Consider the following 18210-nt stretch of genomic DNA (forward strand, 5'->3'; position numbering starts at 1 on the left):
CCTGTTAATTGGAGAGGCGGGCTCATTTAGGGAGACCTCATGAGGTCTGTTTGGCTGCAAGAGAACTACAGGATCCATTAACTGGAAGAAACACGAAAATGGTACCTTTGATAACAGCTCAGGACAAAATGTGGAATAACATAAATGTGAGAAACGTCTGGGAGCTGCATGCTATTTTTAAAGTTTATTTTTATTTTAAAAGAGAGAAAAAGGAGGACAAGGGAGGGGCAGAGAGAGAGGGGGAGAGAGAAAGAGACAAAGACGGAGAGAGAGAGAGAATCCCTTCAGACTATGAGACTGAGGCACTGCCCACTGCGCCAAGAGGGCCGCTGAGAGAGAGAGAGAGAGAGAGAGAGAGAGAGAGAGAGAGAGAGAGAATCCCAAACAGGCTCTGCACTGTCAGCACAGAGCCCCATCTGGCGCTCCGACTCACGAAATGTACTATCGTGACCTGAGCCAGAATCAAGAGTCGGGCACTTAACCAACTGAGCCATCCAGGTGCCCCATGTGAACTGTTTTATTAGGGGTGCCCCTCACCTCTGTGGACTTTTCCTGCAGGGACCTCATAAGTTTCTCACTGACAGTAGCTGAGAACAATCCCCTCGTGTATTTGGAAGGGGCAAGAAAAGAGAAAAATTGTGAAATAGCTTCAGAGCCTTCTCCATAATGATGGTCTAAACTCAAGAGGGGAAAGATTTGACAGGGTTTTATTTTACTTGTAAGAAAGGCATTCCTTTTACTCTAGTCCTGTCTAGCATTTTTGTCTTACTGAGGGGTGAAAAAATACCTCCACCACCACCAAGAAAAATCAAAACAAATTTAATGAGTAAAAGAGCTTCAAAGAGATAGATTGGTAATGATGATACCAGGGAAAGAAATAGAAGCAGGAGCTCCTGGGCTCAGTTGGTTGAGTGCCCGACTTTAGCTCAGGGCATGATCTCACAGTTGGTGAGTTTGAGCCCTGCAACAGGTACATTGTTGTCAGTGCAGAATCCACTCTAAATCTTCTGACCCCCAATTCTGTCCCTCCCCTTCTCATGTTCTCTCTCTCTTTCTCAAAAATGAATAAACACTTAAAAAATGAAATAGTTTGTAGAAGGAAGTGCTGCACCACTGGAAGACGCATAAGAAGGAAGGTCACCACCCTAAGTCTCCAGTCCACTAAAAGTCCACATCACCCCACCACAACAGGTCAGATATAGACCAAGCCACGAAGCAAAAACTCTTGGGTTAGCTGCCATCACCAGTTCATGACAGATGTCCGATGATACAGTCAAGTGGTACATAGCATGGCTGCCTAAGGGATGCTCCCTTAACAGTGGAAGCTATCATGTCCTATCTCCTGTTGAAGATAGGGACTGTGTCTTAACCCGGACTCAGGGTCGCGTTCCTTCACTGAGCCCCGCGTTGAGGCGCCAATTGTCATAGCCCGGGGGCCGGGTCAGGCGCGTTCCTCCCCAGCGCTCGGCGGTGGCAGTACCTGTTTCGTCTGCCCTGACCGGCAAGGCGGAGAATCCTCTCGGGTTCTTTTCCTGAGGGAGGGAGAGAAAAACAGGGCAGGAGAGGGAGACGCAGAGAGTGAAGACAGCACTCACGGTTTCCAATCAGGCGAAAGAGAGAGCGAGCTTTATTCAGAAAACTGTCTCTTATGAAGGTTTCAAGGCGGGAAAACAAAGCAGCTGACCAAGGTCAGTTACCAGGTAAACAGAGTCAAATGAATATCAAAAGAAAAGCCCAGATTTGCCTCAGCAATGCTGGGAAGGGGGGAGTTAGCACTGAATAATCCAAAATACGGTTTTGATCTTTTGTGCACCTTGGCCACTCCACGTCTGGCCCAGCATGACAGACGCCAAAGTTATTTTGACCAGGAAATGGCAGTCTCCAGCCTCTAGATGCAAATCTTGTTTACTGGTTCACTCTCCGGAGAGTGATAATCCTTGCCTGAGGCAGACAGAAAACTTGGCAGCCCGACAGGACTGTGTTTCGTTTATCACTGAATGCCAAGTAACACTCATAGTAGTTGCTCAATAAGCACTAAGTGAGTGAAGGAATAAAGGATAATGTAATATACCACCAAGCTGTATGAAAAGTTAAGAAGAGCTGGTAAATCCACCATGAGACTCTAGTGATACCTGGGTGAGGAAGAGGAATGAGATTCATACTCAACCATTTTCTCTCTGGCTTTAAATTGTGGGGATTACCATAATAAATGCCATGGTCTCAAGGAGATACCCAAGATAATTGTATGCAAGGTGTTGTTCCTGATTTTCCAAAATACCATATATTATAAGACATTAACCCAAATCATAGGAAGGAATAAGCAGTGACAAGATATGAAGACCCTAACACCACCACCACTGGCAGCTGAAACAACTGCTGTTACACTACACATTTGTCCTTGCTTCCCTGTAGTAGCCACAGAACCTAGCACATAACAGTTACAAGAGTTTGGACATTTATGTATGTGCTGTTTGAATGACCGTTGGTTTATTTATTCTCTCTGTGTGAACTGGGGATAAGTAATAGAAAGCAAGCCACTTTTATTTCCTCGATCGAATCATAGTAACAAATATGTAATTATGGTATCGCATGGAATACCTAGCCTTTTCTTCCTGGATTTTTCTCTAAAAATGCCAACAGCTTGAATAAACAACACCACCATCTGCAAGTGTTCTTAGTATAATGTTGTAGAAAGCATAGTATTTAATTAACAAATCTTCAATCTGTACAATGCTCCTGAGATACTCAGGAGTACACAGAATAGTGATAGCCTATTTATCTCCTTACACTGGAAACAATAAAATTAAAGGAAGTAAGAGTGGAGGAAGGGGGGTGTGTTTCTGGTTTTGACGATCCACCATTTTTCTGGTTGTATCCGTATTTTTAGGCTTCTGTCTCAGATTTCTTCATTTACAACACTTTCTCAACTCTGTGGGATGCATTTGTACCTTTTTTGAAGTTCAGATAGAAAGTTTTATTCTCAATGCATACCTACATACAGCTTTTTTTCTGGGAGCATGCTAGAGCTAAGCAAGGCAAGGCAGCATCAACTACCTAGCAATTCCAGATGTCTGTAGGACTATTGGGAATTAGAAGAAAAGCAAAACAAAAAGATTCTCTCCCAGAAAACCCACCACTCGATGCATCCTCCGCTCAGCCTGCACCGAAGTTTCATTCTGCATTCTCCAAGGACTTAGCATTTCATGTTCCTTGGTAAAGCATTTTCCATACTCTCTACAATTCATTGTCCAAATTTCCAGAACAAAAACTCAGAAGACACAGAGATGCTCCAAAGATTTAGGGAGTTACAGCAAAATATAAATTTATAACAACTGTCTTTATAAATAAGTTCATGACTTATTTACTTTGCATGCAGCAGATAATAGTTTAATTTATTTAGATGGTTTAAAATTAAAGCTTCTCAAAGAAAATAAAGCTTCTCATTCAATTACTTTCAAAGATGAAAAAAAAACCCACCCCCATCCCACTTCTTTGCTGACTGTATAATCCTTCTTTCTGGCAAGTTCATGTGCCAATATAATTTCTTCTTTATTTTTCCCTCTTTAATTGTATCTCCTAAGCGTCCATCATTCCATGTGTCTATTTTCCTGGCTTCTTGGATGGCTGCACTCATATTTAGCAAGTGGTGTTTGTCAGACTCTAAATGCACTTACTCTTTCATTCTCTTAAATATTTTTCTTTTTTCTCAATATTCCCTGTTACTCAATTCTTTGTTTTCCTCTTTTGGCAACCTGTCAGCACCATTGTTACCAGCTCTGCCCACAGACTACAGGATCCTCTTGAGATGACACGTTGCGCTGCAGTTTTCATGAAGGGCTTTCAAGACTCGCTCAAAAACATGACAGTTCGCCTTGTGCCGTCGCAAGTACTGTATTAATATTTCTTCTCTTTAGCTTCACACTGGGTGGCAGAAGAGTTCCTCCTCATCTAGGAACTGAGTCCTTGTTTATATCCTATAGTCAAACCGTGGAAATTACCAAGAGTCCTGGTTAAACAGTCAATTAGATCCTGAGTATATTAGTCCATAATGGTTAGTCTCACAGCCTGAGTCCCCACACCAGTCATAACTCAGAAAAAACAAGTTACTGTTTCAAGCTGTGCAATAATTCCATCAGGATTCCTAAGCATTTTAAAGCTATATATAAGGGAAACTGATTATTGGCAGTCTTCCTCTCCCCCCACCCTAACTCAGAAATTTATATGTAGAACGTATAGGAAATGACAATTTGATTATATAGTTTCCTTTAGCTCCTACTTGAAGGCAAAATGCATACCAATATCTTTCTGGAGTGAATTAACAGAAGGATCTTTTGATATCATAGCATGGGATAGGATGGACTGGGACACACTTTCTAATGTTCATAACTGGGATTATTTAAGAGTGTGTACATTTACACTTCATAATGAATAAATTAGAAAAGCTGGTGAACAATCTTACAGGACTAAGTGCACAGGTGAGTCACGGATAATGCTAATGGTTGTAGAGGGTATAGTATTACACATCTTGATGCACTTGAGGAGACCTCGGTCTACCTCAGATACCCTCACTTCTACAGCGTTGGAGCACTGGCGGCTGCAGTGGCTGACCAGGAAGTTTCTTCTAGAAGGAAGGAAACACTGTTCACGTGTTCCAAAATTACTGTGGTTCCCAAACTCCAAATCAGTGAGGCAATTTTTCATTCTTACCTGTGAAGCCAAGAAAGTTGCCCTCCAAGGCAGATAATATATCTGACATTATTTTATACGCTGTAAAATTACACACTTTTTGGAAAAAATTTCAAAGTAAATCGATTTACATTCCACAGCAAATTTTAGATACCCTGTTGTGTTCGTTGTCATGTTATTTTGTATCTAATTGCTTCCTGTCTGAGTCCACCTCTTGATTCTGAACTAAAGGCAAGAATCTGGAACAGCATTTGGGAACTGGTACTTTTACAATAGATATTTGCTAAATGTGATCACATTTACTTTTAATGCGATTGTGGGTTTTTTAATGTTCAATTTCAAAGGCTTTTAGTGTAGAATCTTTTAGAAAAGAGATTTTTTAGGCCACTATTGTTTCCATGAGAAGCATATATTTATTGGAACATCAAAATTGATTTATAGATTAAGGGCTGTTTTGGATCCTCCATCCCCCCAGGATCTGTGTTTATGAAATTCATTTAGAATGCTGTGTGAAGTTCATATCTCCTGGTCCCAAAGTTACTGCAACGTGGGTACAAAATGTCAGCCCATAAACATATTATTTTGAGGCAGAAGCAATAAAAGCCACAGACATCCAGAAACCTTTTATAATGTTCTAATGGTACCAGAATACTGTTAATATATCCAGGCCTATTCACTTGTAAAATGCATGACTGCTGGTGCAGACATATTTTATTAAATGTTAAAATCCAGTGTTCCTTTCTGATCACTCACAAATTCCATTTATGCTGTTTTTATTTCCCCTTCAAAAGTATAATTTTCTTAGTTTTTGTGTTTCAGAGAAGACGTCAAGTTCACAGGGGCATCTTGTGTTTCTGTACAGGCCATTTGCCATGAAATTTGGAGAGAACAAAATAGATTGGTCATCTTTTTTTCCTTAGAGTGTCAGCTGGTTTGTGACTCCTACTGTGCCAAACTAGAAAATATCTTCCCTCAAACTGTGCCCTCCACCCCCTAGTATGTTTCAGCGAAGATATATTTTGACTGAGAAGATCAATAATGGAGTAGATTCCTTTTTAGAATAGAATTATATGGATTGTTAGAACACTGGGACCATGCCCATGTTACAATAAAATGTTTATTTTCAGAATTTGGAAAAGTTCATTGATTTCTTTAAGATTGCACCTTAAATTCACAAGACACCCACTACTTGAGGGTTTTTTTTTTTTTTTGGTAGTATTTCTTTCCTGCACCTTCTAAACCGTCCAATAGTATACCTTGTTATAATTCTAACAACAAGATCACCAGTGAACTTAATTGCTAAGTATGGTCAATATTATTTTAATGTTTATTTGTTTTTGAGAAAGAGAGACAGAGCATGAACAGGGGGGAGAGAGAGAGAGAGAGAGAGAGAGAGAGAGAGAGAGAGAGAGAGAGAGAGAGAGAGAAAGAGAGAAACAAAGAATCTGAAGCATGTTTTAGTCTCCAAGATGTCAGCACAAAGTCTGACGTGGGGCTCAAACCCACGAACAGCAAGATCATGACCCAAGCTGAAGTCAGCACTTAACTGACTGAGCCACCCAGGCACCCCTGCTCATCAGTATTTTTTATTCCTATATTACATGTCACGTTGTGTTGCTTTTGCACTATCAGCCAACCATTCTCTTGTTCTGGAGAAATTCAGTTCTCTTGGAAATTCTGGCCCTCTGCTCTGTGATTGCCCATCTTCCTTTCTGGTGGGTCCATTTCTACACCCTTCCTGGTCCCCACTTTTTATGCCAATATTTTTTTCCAGCTCTGTTAAAATATAATTTATATGTAACAATGTGTACATTTGTGATAAATTATATATGCATATATATTTAAATAATTTGTGTATTATATATAACTATAAACATATTCTATCTATCCATTATCCTATCTATCATCATCTATCTATATATTTTATATATTTTTGGTTAACACATCCATCACATCATATAATTACTATTTTTTGTACTGAAAACATTTAAGATCTACCCTTTAAGATCAAGTATACAACGCAGTGTTGTTAGCCATTTTCATCATGCTGCAAATTAAATCCTTAGAATGCAGTCATCTTTTAAATGGAAGTTTGTATACTTTGACCAACATGTCATTTCTGCCACCCCCAGTCCCCAGTAATTAAACACTCTACTTTCCATTTCTGCTAGTTTGGCTTTTCTAAATGTTGATTTTCCATTAAGGTTTGAATCTCAGGCCATTTTATTGTTATTTTAGGTCTTATCTCTGACTGATATCACCTATTCTCATAATTCAATTACTATCTCTTAAGGAGCAGTATATAATGCTGCATTTCAGACCTTCAGCCCTGCTGCAAAGTGCCTGGGTTCAAACCTCAGCAGCACTAATTAGGAGATTTGTGAGCTTAGGCAATACACTTAACTCTCAGTGTCTTAGTTTAATCCTCTGACATGAGAATCCAATATTATTCCACCTCATTTAGCTGTCACAGAGATTAACTTGTATATCTGGCAATGTACATATATGGGGCACTTAGAACAGTATTTGGTATCTAGCAATTGTCCCTTTTGGGCATTTATATTATAGTTACACTTCTAACTCCATGATCTTCATATTTATCTCAAATAATTCTAGAAGTCCAGACCATTATATATGACTACTTACCAATGTTCATTCTGTAACGTTGTATGGGAATATCAAGTTTAGTGAGTCCAACTATTTAACTCATCAGTGTCCTTAACGTGTTTTTCCCTCATAGCTAGCTCTACAAGTAAAAATATCATTGTCTCTTTTCCTTTCTCTCCTCTTCCTTCCTATTTCTTCCTTTCTTCCTTCCTACGTTTTTCCTTCCTACCTTTTTCCTTCCTTCCTTTCTTTCTTTCTTTCTTTCTTTCTTTCTTTCTTTCTTTCTTTCTTTCTTTTTCTTTCTTTCTTTCTGTGTTTTTCTCCCCTTGTTTCTAGTTACCAAATAATGAAAACCATTTGATACGAATGTCTTAGTACTTCTAAATATCTCTATTTTTTTAATCATCCCTACAGCTACTGCCATAATTTATGCCATCATTAAAACTCAACTTAATTATGTGGGTACTCTTCTCACTTTCTTGTCTGCCACCATCCTTTTCCATCTATCACCTAAAACAGAATGATTTTTCTCAGATGTAAAAGAATTCCTGTCACTCTTAAGGTTCATGCTAGCCAATACACTAAAGATAAAGAAAACACTTCTCTGTATAGAAAGAACACTGAAATGCAAATCAATCCTTGTTGTGGTTTATTTTATTTTTCCCAGTGTGTGCATTCATTGATTCAAGACATCATTTTTTATTATTTTATAATAGACATTCTGCTTATTTTGGTTTTTTTGCTATTGTATTGTCTAGAAATTCTGCAACATGTTAGATAATGATGACAATGGCCTGGGGAAGTGTTTCTAATGTCTTTTGTTACTTATATTAAAAATAATCAAGAGAATGACAAGACAAGCCACAACTTAAGAAAATATTTGCAAAACATACATCTGGTTAAAAAAAAAAGCTGTTGTGCAAAATATACACATAACACTTACAACTCACAAAAAAAAAAAAACAATGAAAACAAACATCTGATTGAAAAATGGGCCAAAGACTTTAACAGACAACTCTTGAAGAAACTATACTGATGACAAATAAACATATGAAAAACGGCTCCACATCATATGTCATGGGGGAAATGTGAATTAAAACGATAATTCACACACTTCTTAGCCAAATCTGGAACCCTGACAGCACCAAATGCTGGCAAAGATGTGGACCCCAGGGGCTCTCATTCATTGCTGTTGGGGATTTGAATGGTATGGCCATTTCAGAAGACATTTTGGCAGTTTCTCATAAGATAAATATACACTTTCCCTTTGATTCAGCAATTTTGTATTTACTTAAAAGAATTGAAAAATTATGCCCATGTAAAAACTCCACACAGATATTTATAGCAGCTTTATTCACAATTTTCAAAACTTGGAAGCAACCGGGATGTCCTTCAGGAGATGAATGGATGCGCTGCAGTGTACCCAGGCAATATGCTATTCAGACCTAGAAAGACATGAGCTGTCAAACCATGAAAAGACGTTAGGGATCTTTAAATGCATATCATTATGTGAAAGAATCCGCTCTGAAAAGGCTCTGATTCCAACTACATGACATTCTGGAAAAGGCCAAACTATGGAGACAGCTAAAAGATAAGTAGTTTCCAGGGGTTGGGGAGGAAGGGATGAACAGGTGGAGAACAGAGGACTTTTAGTGAAAGGAATGTCATACCTTGTATGATATTCTATTGGTGAATGCATATCACTCTGCATTTGTCCACAGTCACAGTATGCTCACGCCAAGAGTGGACGATGACATCAACTGTGGACTGTGGGTGATAATGATGTGGCAATGTAGGTTTGTTCCTTGTAACGAATGTACCGCTCTGGTGGGGGATCTTGGTAATGGAGGAAGCCATGTGTGAGTGCGGGCAGCTCATAGTATTAGAGGGTATAAAAGCAACCTCCAACTGCCTTAGCACCCAGTCTTCTGCCTAACTAGATCCCACAGGGATTCCGTAGTAATTTTCTTTAGATTTGTCTTGGGCCTGTTGAAATTTCAGAGAAAAACAAAAAAATTGGATAGCTGATCTTTCATTCATATAATCCTTTCTGTAATATAGTTGGATAAATGTTAAGATCCCTAATATGTCAAAAGCACATTTTGATAATTTAATTGGAAATCAGGAGGAAGAGGGGATTTAGAGATAAAATCTTATATCCTTATCTTGCTATAATCCCTGATTTGGGATGATAATATTCAGGACACCACAGAGAAGACAGAGGTGACAGGTAAATAAGCCATGATGAGAAGAATCTAAAGTAAGTAAAGGCCAGCCAAGAAACAAGGGACATTAAAATTGAGGAGTGTCTTAATTTTTATAATAACATTTTTCCAATTTTTTTAAGTGCTTGGGGTGTGATGTTGTAAATGTGTGAGTAGAAAGTAACTGAAGCAGCCACTATGAGGAACAGGCCATTAAGTTACAAAACAGAAGCAGATTCATTTCAGGGACAGGGAAAGTAAGTCCAATATGTTTTTCAATTTTTTTAAATGTTTATTCATGTTTTTGAGGGGGGGAGGGTCAGAGAGAGAGGGAGACACAGAATCTGAAGCAGGCACCAGGCTCTGAACTGTCAGCACAGAGCCTGATGCGGGGCTCAAACTCATCAACTTGACATCTAACCTGAGCCAAAGTCAGATGCTTAACTGAATGAGCCACCCAGGAACCTCTACAATATGTTTTTCAATATGTAAAACTGCCTTACCAAAAGATGGCTTTTTTACTGGAAAGGCAAAATGATCACAAATGCAAATATAAAAATGTACTAACGTTCAGCATTAATCAACTGAGTTAAAAAGAATTTAAAATATATTTCTAACCTATAATACTAAAAATTTTTAAAAATAAATTCATTAATGCCCAGTGTTGGAAAGTTTTCAGGGAAATAATAATTTCAAATAGTATTTGTGAGTGTGTACATGAATAAAGTTTTTTCCTAAGAAAACTTAGAGATGTTTATTAAAATTACAAATGCATAAATATTTTCAGCCAGAAATTCCAATTCTAGAAATCCCTCATTCAAAATACTTACACATGTACAAAATTATATGCTCAATAATGGGCAGTGTAACTGGAAATCACTTATTGTCCATTCATAGATAAGTGAAAATTATAATAAAAGCATATTATTTAGGAACAAGCAATGATCAATAAAAGACGAGAAAGGAGTAAAAATATCTACTGGGTTAGGCACCCTCTGAAATTCTGAAAGCCTTTGAGAGCAGTCTTTCTTTGCAGATACATGTCCTGGCTCAGAAGCAACAGAAGCTGTATTCATATTATAATTATAGCTGTATTTAATTACCCCTTGTTGTCAAAGAAGAAATATATGACTGTTCATATTTGTGAGCAAGTAGAGATGTTTGTAAGGGTGAGTAAAGTTCAATGCCATTTCAAGATGAGACAGGACTAATCCATCTTCACATCATAAATTCCAGTTGCCTGGTACTACTGCTGAACTTCCTGTTCTTGAATTCAAGATGGATGAATTAGGGTCCTTGTGTGATATCAAAATAATCACAAACACACACACACACACACACACACACACACACACACACACACACTGAACTGGAAATTCCATGTGTTTATCAAGAAGCTGAAAATAGACATTAGTGGTAAGACTTTTAAAAGGTAATTCTAGATGGGCCTAAAAAAACATTCATGAATAAGAATATTTGGCATTTTAGCTAGTGATGTGAAATTAAAGACCAGATCAAGAAGGATTGTGACTTGTATATTTCAGTAAATTTGCCTGATTGGACTATATCTATCATAATAGTTCTTCAAAATTTTGTGTGGAAGGAGGTAGGGCATAATGTTAAAATTATTTTTTTCATGACATTGTTTTTTTCTTCTTTAATTCTGTTACTAATTTAGATATGAAGTTTTGAATATAAACACCAGTATAGATGACACATTTATAACTTCTGTTGTGGTTTTAAAATATAGCTTACGTGAAGGCCGCCTGGGTGGCTAAGTTGGTTAGGCATTGACTTTTGGTTTCAGCTCAGGTCATGATCTCATGGGTGGATTCAAGCTCAGCACTGAGCTCCGTGATAAACAGTGTAGAGCCAGCTTGGGATTCTATCTTCCTCTCTCTCTCTCTGCTCTTCCCACATTTTCTTTCTCAAATAAATAAATAAACTTAAAATAAAAAAAATAAAACAGGGGCATCTGAGTGGCTCAGTCAGTTAAGAAGCCATATCTTGTTTTTAGCTCAGGTCATGATCTCATGATTCGTTAGTTTGGAACCCATGTAAGACTCTATACTGACAGTGTGGAGCCAGGTTGGGATTCTTTCCTTCTCTCCCTTTCTCTCTCTCCCCTCCCCACTCTCACATGCTCTCTCTCTTTCAAAGTAAATAAACTTAAAATAAATAAGTAAATAATAAAATATAGCTCACATGAGATATCAAGTCTGCTAATGTAGAATTATCTCTAATCTTCTAGGTAAAGTTAATATTCTATACTTATCTATCCATAGTTACAGTATAAATTAACTGATTTTAATTTTTTAATGTTTTATTTATTTTTGAGAGAGAGAGAGAGAGAGAGAAGGGGTGGGGAGTCAGAGAGAGGGAGCCACAGAATCTGAAGCAGGCACCAGGCTCTGAGCTAGTTGTCAGCACAGAGCCCGAAGCAGGGCTCAAACTTACAAACTGTGAGATCATGACCCGAACCGAAGCTGGATGCTTAACTGACTGAGCCACCCAGGTGCCCCTAAATTAACTTATTTGAAAGCTCTATTGTTTGACTATGTGGAAAGCATCCAAATTTTACTATTAATAATAGGTACCATTTTGGTGATTATAACATGTTCAATACTTCACTTTTCATTCAGCACCATGAAATATAATTTGTGGGAGAAGAAATGAATTTTGGGTAAATAAATGTCAAGGCTGGTCTCTCAGCTTCATTTCATCAGCCTCACACATCTGTACTCTCTCCAATGTACTAGTGGGATGAAAAATGTCATCTGGTATAAACTAGGAAATTTATCACATCATTACTAAGTCTTCAATTCATAAAGTGTTGATATTTACCTTAAGGAGAGGTTACATTTGATCATTTAATAATTTCAATAACATAGCATTTTGTAGACTAGAGCAGGAGAAGTCATATACTTATTCACAAAATTAATACATTTATTTAGTCATAACTCAATACATCTTAATTGAAGATCTACCATTTGCCAAGCTGTATAGTACTTGCTGGCTTGATATAACATTGAACATGATAAAGACCGTCTCTGTTTATGAGGCTTGTAGTCAAGGGAGGAGACAAATGACATATATGCTCTAAAAAATACTTTTGATGAACCATGCCATGTGCCATTGGCTGACCAGTTTTCAGGGTAGTCCCATTGAAAATTTCTGTTTACTTTGCTAGTTTTCTACATAAAACATGAGCAACCTTGTTTTATTTCCTAGACCTATTTCCAAATCCATAGGTAGCTGGACAGCCAGGCACATGCCTAAGTCAGAAGCACAAGGATTTCATCTTCTCATATATGACTGAATCAGTGAGGTGCAGGTGTCAGTGGATACGGTCCATTGGAAAGAGCCCAGCAGACAGAATAATGGAAAGGCTTGGTTAATTCTCACCACAAAAGGACCGCTGGGGCCAGAACACTGCAATGGCTGAAGCTCTACTCTTTGTGATGCTGACACCAAACACCTAATATGTGGGACTGTGTTGCCAATAAGTCGTTCTAGGACCCAAGTTGTGGGGAGGGGATTAGACCTGCTCACCATCACTCCATTACCCACTTGCATAATATGAGTGGCTGGTTCTCTAAAACTGAGGTTCTGGCTCTTGTTCTAGTTGCTGAGGGTTGTGTGGGAGTGTGTTTATGAGGAGAATATAATAGGTGTTCTTCATATAGTAAAGCCTAGATCACTACCTTGTCACTTTGGGCTCCTTATGCCCAAACAATAGAAAATAGGGCAAACAAACTTGAATAGACATTGTAAAAAAAAAAAAAGGCATCCAAATGAACAATAAACCATGAAAGCTTGCTCAGTTTTATAAATCTTAAGAAATGCAAATTAAAACTATAATGTGATATCATTTTACACCCACCACAGTGGCTGAAATGAAAAACTAAAGAAAATGCAAATGTTAGCGAAAAAAAGTGTGGAGTCTGTGGCCCTCTCATGGAGTACTGGTAAGAAGGGAAATTGAAACAGTCAATTTGGAAAATGATATTTCTTCTAAATCTGACCTTACGAATACTGCATACTGGCAATTCCATTACTAAGAAAATACCTAACAGGTCTATGTCTACAAAGAGCTATGTGCTTTCATGTAATGGCAGCTTCATGCTTATGAGCCACAATCTAGAAATTACCTACATGCCCCTCAAAAGAAGAATGGATACAGTAGTGGTGATATATTTAAGGAATGGATTACTATTCTGCAATGAGATCAGATACCATTCGTATAATTAGATACAATTATCTACATCTATGCATAACCATATGGATGACTCACAAACAGAATGCTGAGTGGTGATTTCCACACACAGAAAACAGGCAGGACTAATATCTGTTGTTAAACATCTATTGAGTGGTTGTCCTCGGGGGGTGTGCTTGGAAAGGTGCACAAGTGGTGCTGGTAATGTCCTCTCTCTAGCTGTGGATGCTGGATACCTACGTGTGTTCCCTGTAATATACTTTAGTAGTGTGTGTGTGCGCGTGCGTGTGCGTGTGTGTGTGTGTGTGTGTGAGACTCAGGCTAAGCCAAAACCATCTGAATCAGTGTATCACATGATCACATTTTGGCTCCAGGCATCTGAATGATTTTTAAACTTTCCAGGATTCCTGATGCAGAGAAAAGGCAGCAATCACTCTATTCTGGGTAGAGATTAATGAGGAATAAAAATCTGTGTATTTGTATCTTGTGTATTTGAGAATGTTGTCCATGCACTTTAGCTCCATGATTACCATTAGTACTCAATTCTATCTAGAAATAGGGACATTATTGCTCCCATTAATAATGAGAAAATCAAAGTGTAGATTATATCAAGGACTTGTCTCACGGTTCAGTAGCTAGTAATAGTCAATGTTAGATTTGAAATCCAATACCATTTTAGGCTAATTTTTGTTTTCTTTTCATACTATCACTGCCTGCTACCTTTATATTTAAAGCTGGTATCAAACAATGAAACAAAACCTGAAATTTAGAATTACAAAAATGTGTTTGTTTCTTTTCAGGCTTTGAGTTTGAAAATGTACCAGTCAATGTAAAATCAGCTTCCTCTTGGACATAAGAGTTGAAGAGTTTGTTACAAACGCTTCAGAACAATAAAACATTTCTTTTCATCTTCATCCACTCTGCCTTCATTCATTTGTGGTGGCTTTTGGGCCTCTTCCAATTTATTTCTAACAAATATGAAAGGAAACAAATATGACAAATGCCAACAAAATACTTAAAACCAGAGAGAAATTGGGGTGATATACAGATGTAGCATTTTATCATTTGTAATCCTTATCAATGTGCCTCTGCACACATCTTTATTTATAAAACTACTCTTTTAATCCAAAATGCTAAACTTTGTTAAGTTACACTGACAAATTCTTTCTTTACAAATAGACATAGCTTAATGGATCATGGCTCAATTTCCTGATTTTTCTTTCTCTTTTGTATACTGCCATACTTGTGGCAAAATATATTATACTTTTGAGCATTCAATCTTCAGGTATCATGCAAGAGTTTAGGAAGGTCAAGGCTATGGGGAGTGAAGAAATAGAAATTTATGTTATTTTCCAGTAGACATTCATTTTTGGCTGCAAAATCTCCACAACATGCATGCAAACACACACACACACACCCCCCCACACACACACACACACACTGAAAGTAGGGACATGTCCTTATGTGCTTTAATTATTATTTTATGTGCCTTTCAATAATACTACTACTGACAACTTATCAGCATGAACTGTTAGCTATAAAGTATTCTAGAAGGGACAAAATTATTTGGTTAACGAATTGAAAAAGTTTTCACAAAAGATAACACATGTAAGGTCAGCATCCAGATTCTGGGATCCTAATATAGTCATAATTATTTTTTTAAAGTTACTTAAATCTTTTACAAAACTGAAAGCCTAGAAATAATTCACTCCTGTATCCACAATAGGCATGGAATTATACTTTACATGAATACAGAAAAGCACAGTGTTTATCTTCATAAAAGAACAAAAACTATCTCTTGAATGTTTTTCCCTTTCAGTCTTTTTGTTTTTTAAGCAAATAATCACATCCTTTTTCTGACAAAATAATTATCCCATTATGTTCTTCTAGAGACTGGTTAAAAGAAAATACAGTCCAAGAACATTAATACACAACAAAGAACTTATTCTTTCAATCTTATTTTTAAATATCTCAAAGGACTGACCTTTTTCTGTAGTGAAAATGCTAGTGGTTTTGTAAGCTCTTTGAGGTGATTCACAACACAGGTTTGTCAGACAAAGTATTAGAGATTAAAGTTCTCATCCACATGTTTTATTTTCTTCTTGTAATTAAAATTATTTGAATATGTCTCATCTCCATTAACTATATCACATCCTCAAATGCCACACAGATAGTCTAGAATTTATAATTTTATCCCCAGGAAAATTAAAGAACAGCATTCCCTTTAAAAGTAATTGTAGGAGTGCTTGGGTGTCTCAGTTGGTTAGGTGGCCAACTTCAGCTTAGGTCATGATCTTATGGTGAGTGGGTTCTAGCCCCACATCAAGCTCCGTGCTGACAGCTTAGAGCCTGGACCCTGCTTCAGATTCTGTGTCTTCCTCTCCCGCCTCCCTGCCCTGCTTGTTCTCTCTCTCTCTCTTTCTCTCTCTCTCTCAAAAATAAATAAACATTAAAAAAATAAAAAATAAAAGCAATTGTTGTGTAATGACCAATATACACACTATACTCACATATAAAAGGGATGTCACTGTCAATATCTGATTAATTATCTCTCTGCCATCTCATGTCCCCACTCTGCTAGATGTGGAGCAGAAAAATATCTAGTTTAGTAAACCCAGTCTGTCCCACTAATTTACTCAGTCTCATTCAGATGGCTCCATTTTGGATTTCCTTTTCCCTGCTGTGGCTTGCCGCTGGAGGGCTAGGTATTCCTGGACTTGGGCAAGTTTCTAACGTCGGGTCTTGAGCCCTAGCTATCATCACTCACAGGCAGCCATGGGGAGCTCCCTGTAAGCTGGGCAGTCAACATTATCAGCAAATTGAGGTTCCTTTCAAAGGGTGTGGGGGAGGGAAGCTCCTCGATGTCTTCCTATTCACATGGAACCCTAGGAAAATTACTAGAAATCCAAATCAGGAGCATCTTCCATTAAATTAGGCCAAGTTACTGGCCACTTGGACTTCCTATGCAGTTTTGGGTGGCCAGAAAACAACACAGTACATAGGCAAGCGAGAGATGGGGAAAAGGGAAAAGAGGACTCTCAGGCTCTCATCTCCTCAAGTTTTTATTTTTCTCTCAACCTAATCACTGAGGCCATCTCAGTCCACAGCTTGAAGAGCTTTGTTGGCATGCCTGTTTTTGTACCGCCACTGTGATCACCTCCCTGGTACCATGTTCTCTTCTGCTTTGGCATGTTGTGTCTTCCACATCTGCAAAGAGGCATTTTCTCTACTTCTTCCCTGGCGTACAATGTGGAATGGCTGCCCAGGTACCTGGCTCACAATGAATAGAAATAAATATATTGAGTTCACATTTTCAAAACGTTGCCTTCCAGACCGTTTCAAATCAAATCTCATTTACATCATGGAGTGAGCTTCAGACTCTCTCCTAATAGGACCAACTGTGATTTGGGATACTGAGACAGCTGTTCAGGATAAAATTCTATAATGCTGATGTAATTTTCCAAATTTGTAGCATAGAGAGAACTATTAAAAACAACAGTTTTGCTATCTTAAACTATGTGTGACCATCAGAGTGGATTTCAACCTCTTTAGGAAGTATTCCGTTTCCGTGAAAAGAAAGCTTACGCTCCAACCCCGGTCAGTCTTTCCAAATCTTACTGATTTTAGCACTTTTCCATCCAGTCACATTCAAATGTAGGTGCAGAACATCAATGAGTCATGTTACCTGGGAACCAAGACATGTCTGCTCCGAGTCAGACAGGCATCTGGTTAAGGTAGGAAAAAAAAGATGGAATTAGAGAAGGCTTTGTTTATTTAGATCACTAGTGTCTTATAATCTATCAAAATCAGAAATGAATAGTTGACTCAGACCTTTGAAGTTACACTTTTGATACAACCTTTATTTATGTAACTCTATCTTTTAAAAAAATGTTCGTCTTATCTGCTCCTTGCCTTGTTGCATTAAGATGAAAGGCATCATTTGCTCCTTTTTCCTTCATTGAGCATATATAGCTGGATGCTAATTAAAAAAATCTTCTAAAATATTACATATGTAAACAAATGAAATTCCTAAATGTATACTCTTAGAAAATTAAAACTCAGTGGGTTAAATATATAACACTTTAACCACTCCATATTATTGGAAAGGGATGCTTTCCTTGCCCCGTGAAATCCTGTAACTTAGAATTATCTGCTGTGAAAGTGACAATTTGTTAATAAAGCTTTAATTTTGCCCAGATTTACACCTTCAAGGTTGTAAAGTCAATAAAACATGCAAGCTGCTATTGTGTTTCTTTACATTTATGGGAAACGAGCCAACAGAATGAAATTAAAAAATGGCAGAGTCACGGACACAGGGGCTAAATCTATTTGGCACTGGACATGCCAAATATTTAGATGACAAGAATAGTAAACTTTCTTTTTTTCTTTTTTTGAAATCAAAACTTTTCTTCAAAGAAATTATAGAGGTGCCTGGATGGCTCTGTTGGTTAGGCATCTGACTTCATCTCAGGTCATGATCTCACAGTTTGTGGGTTC

At 37.8% G+C, this 18210-nt stretch overlaps 1 long non-coding RNA gene across 1 annotated transcript; it reads left to right on the forward strand.

Moving 5' to 3' along the window:
* Positions 1 to 3806: 3806 nt before the first annotated feature.
* On the forward strand, positions 3807 to 14588 carry LOC115294534. Its single transcript, XR_003909940.1, has 3 exons — positions 3807 to 3886; positions 13386 to 13465; positions 14514 to 14588. It is a non-coding gene; the product is annotated as an uncharacterized LOC115294534 (long non-coding RNA).
* The last annotated feature ends 3622 nt before the right edge of the window (positions 14589 to 18210 follow it).

This window comes from Suricata suricatta, chromosome 6 (genome assembly GCF_006229205.1).
Source record: "Suricata suricatta isolate VVHF042 chromosome 6, meerkat_22Aug2017_6uvM2_HiC, whole genome shotgun sequence".
Taxonomy (NCBI): Eukaryota; Metazoa; Chordata; class Mammalia; order Carnivora; family Herpestidae; genus Suricata; species Suricata suricatta.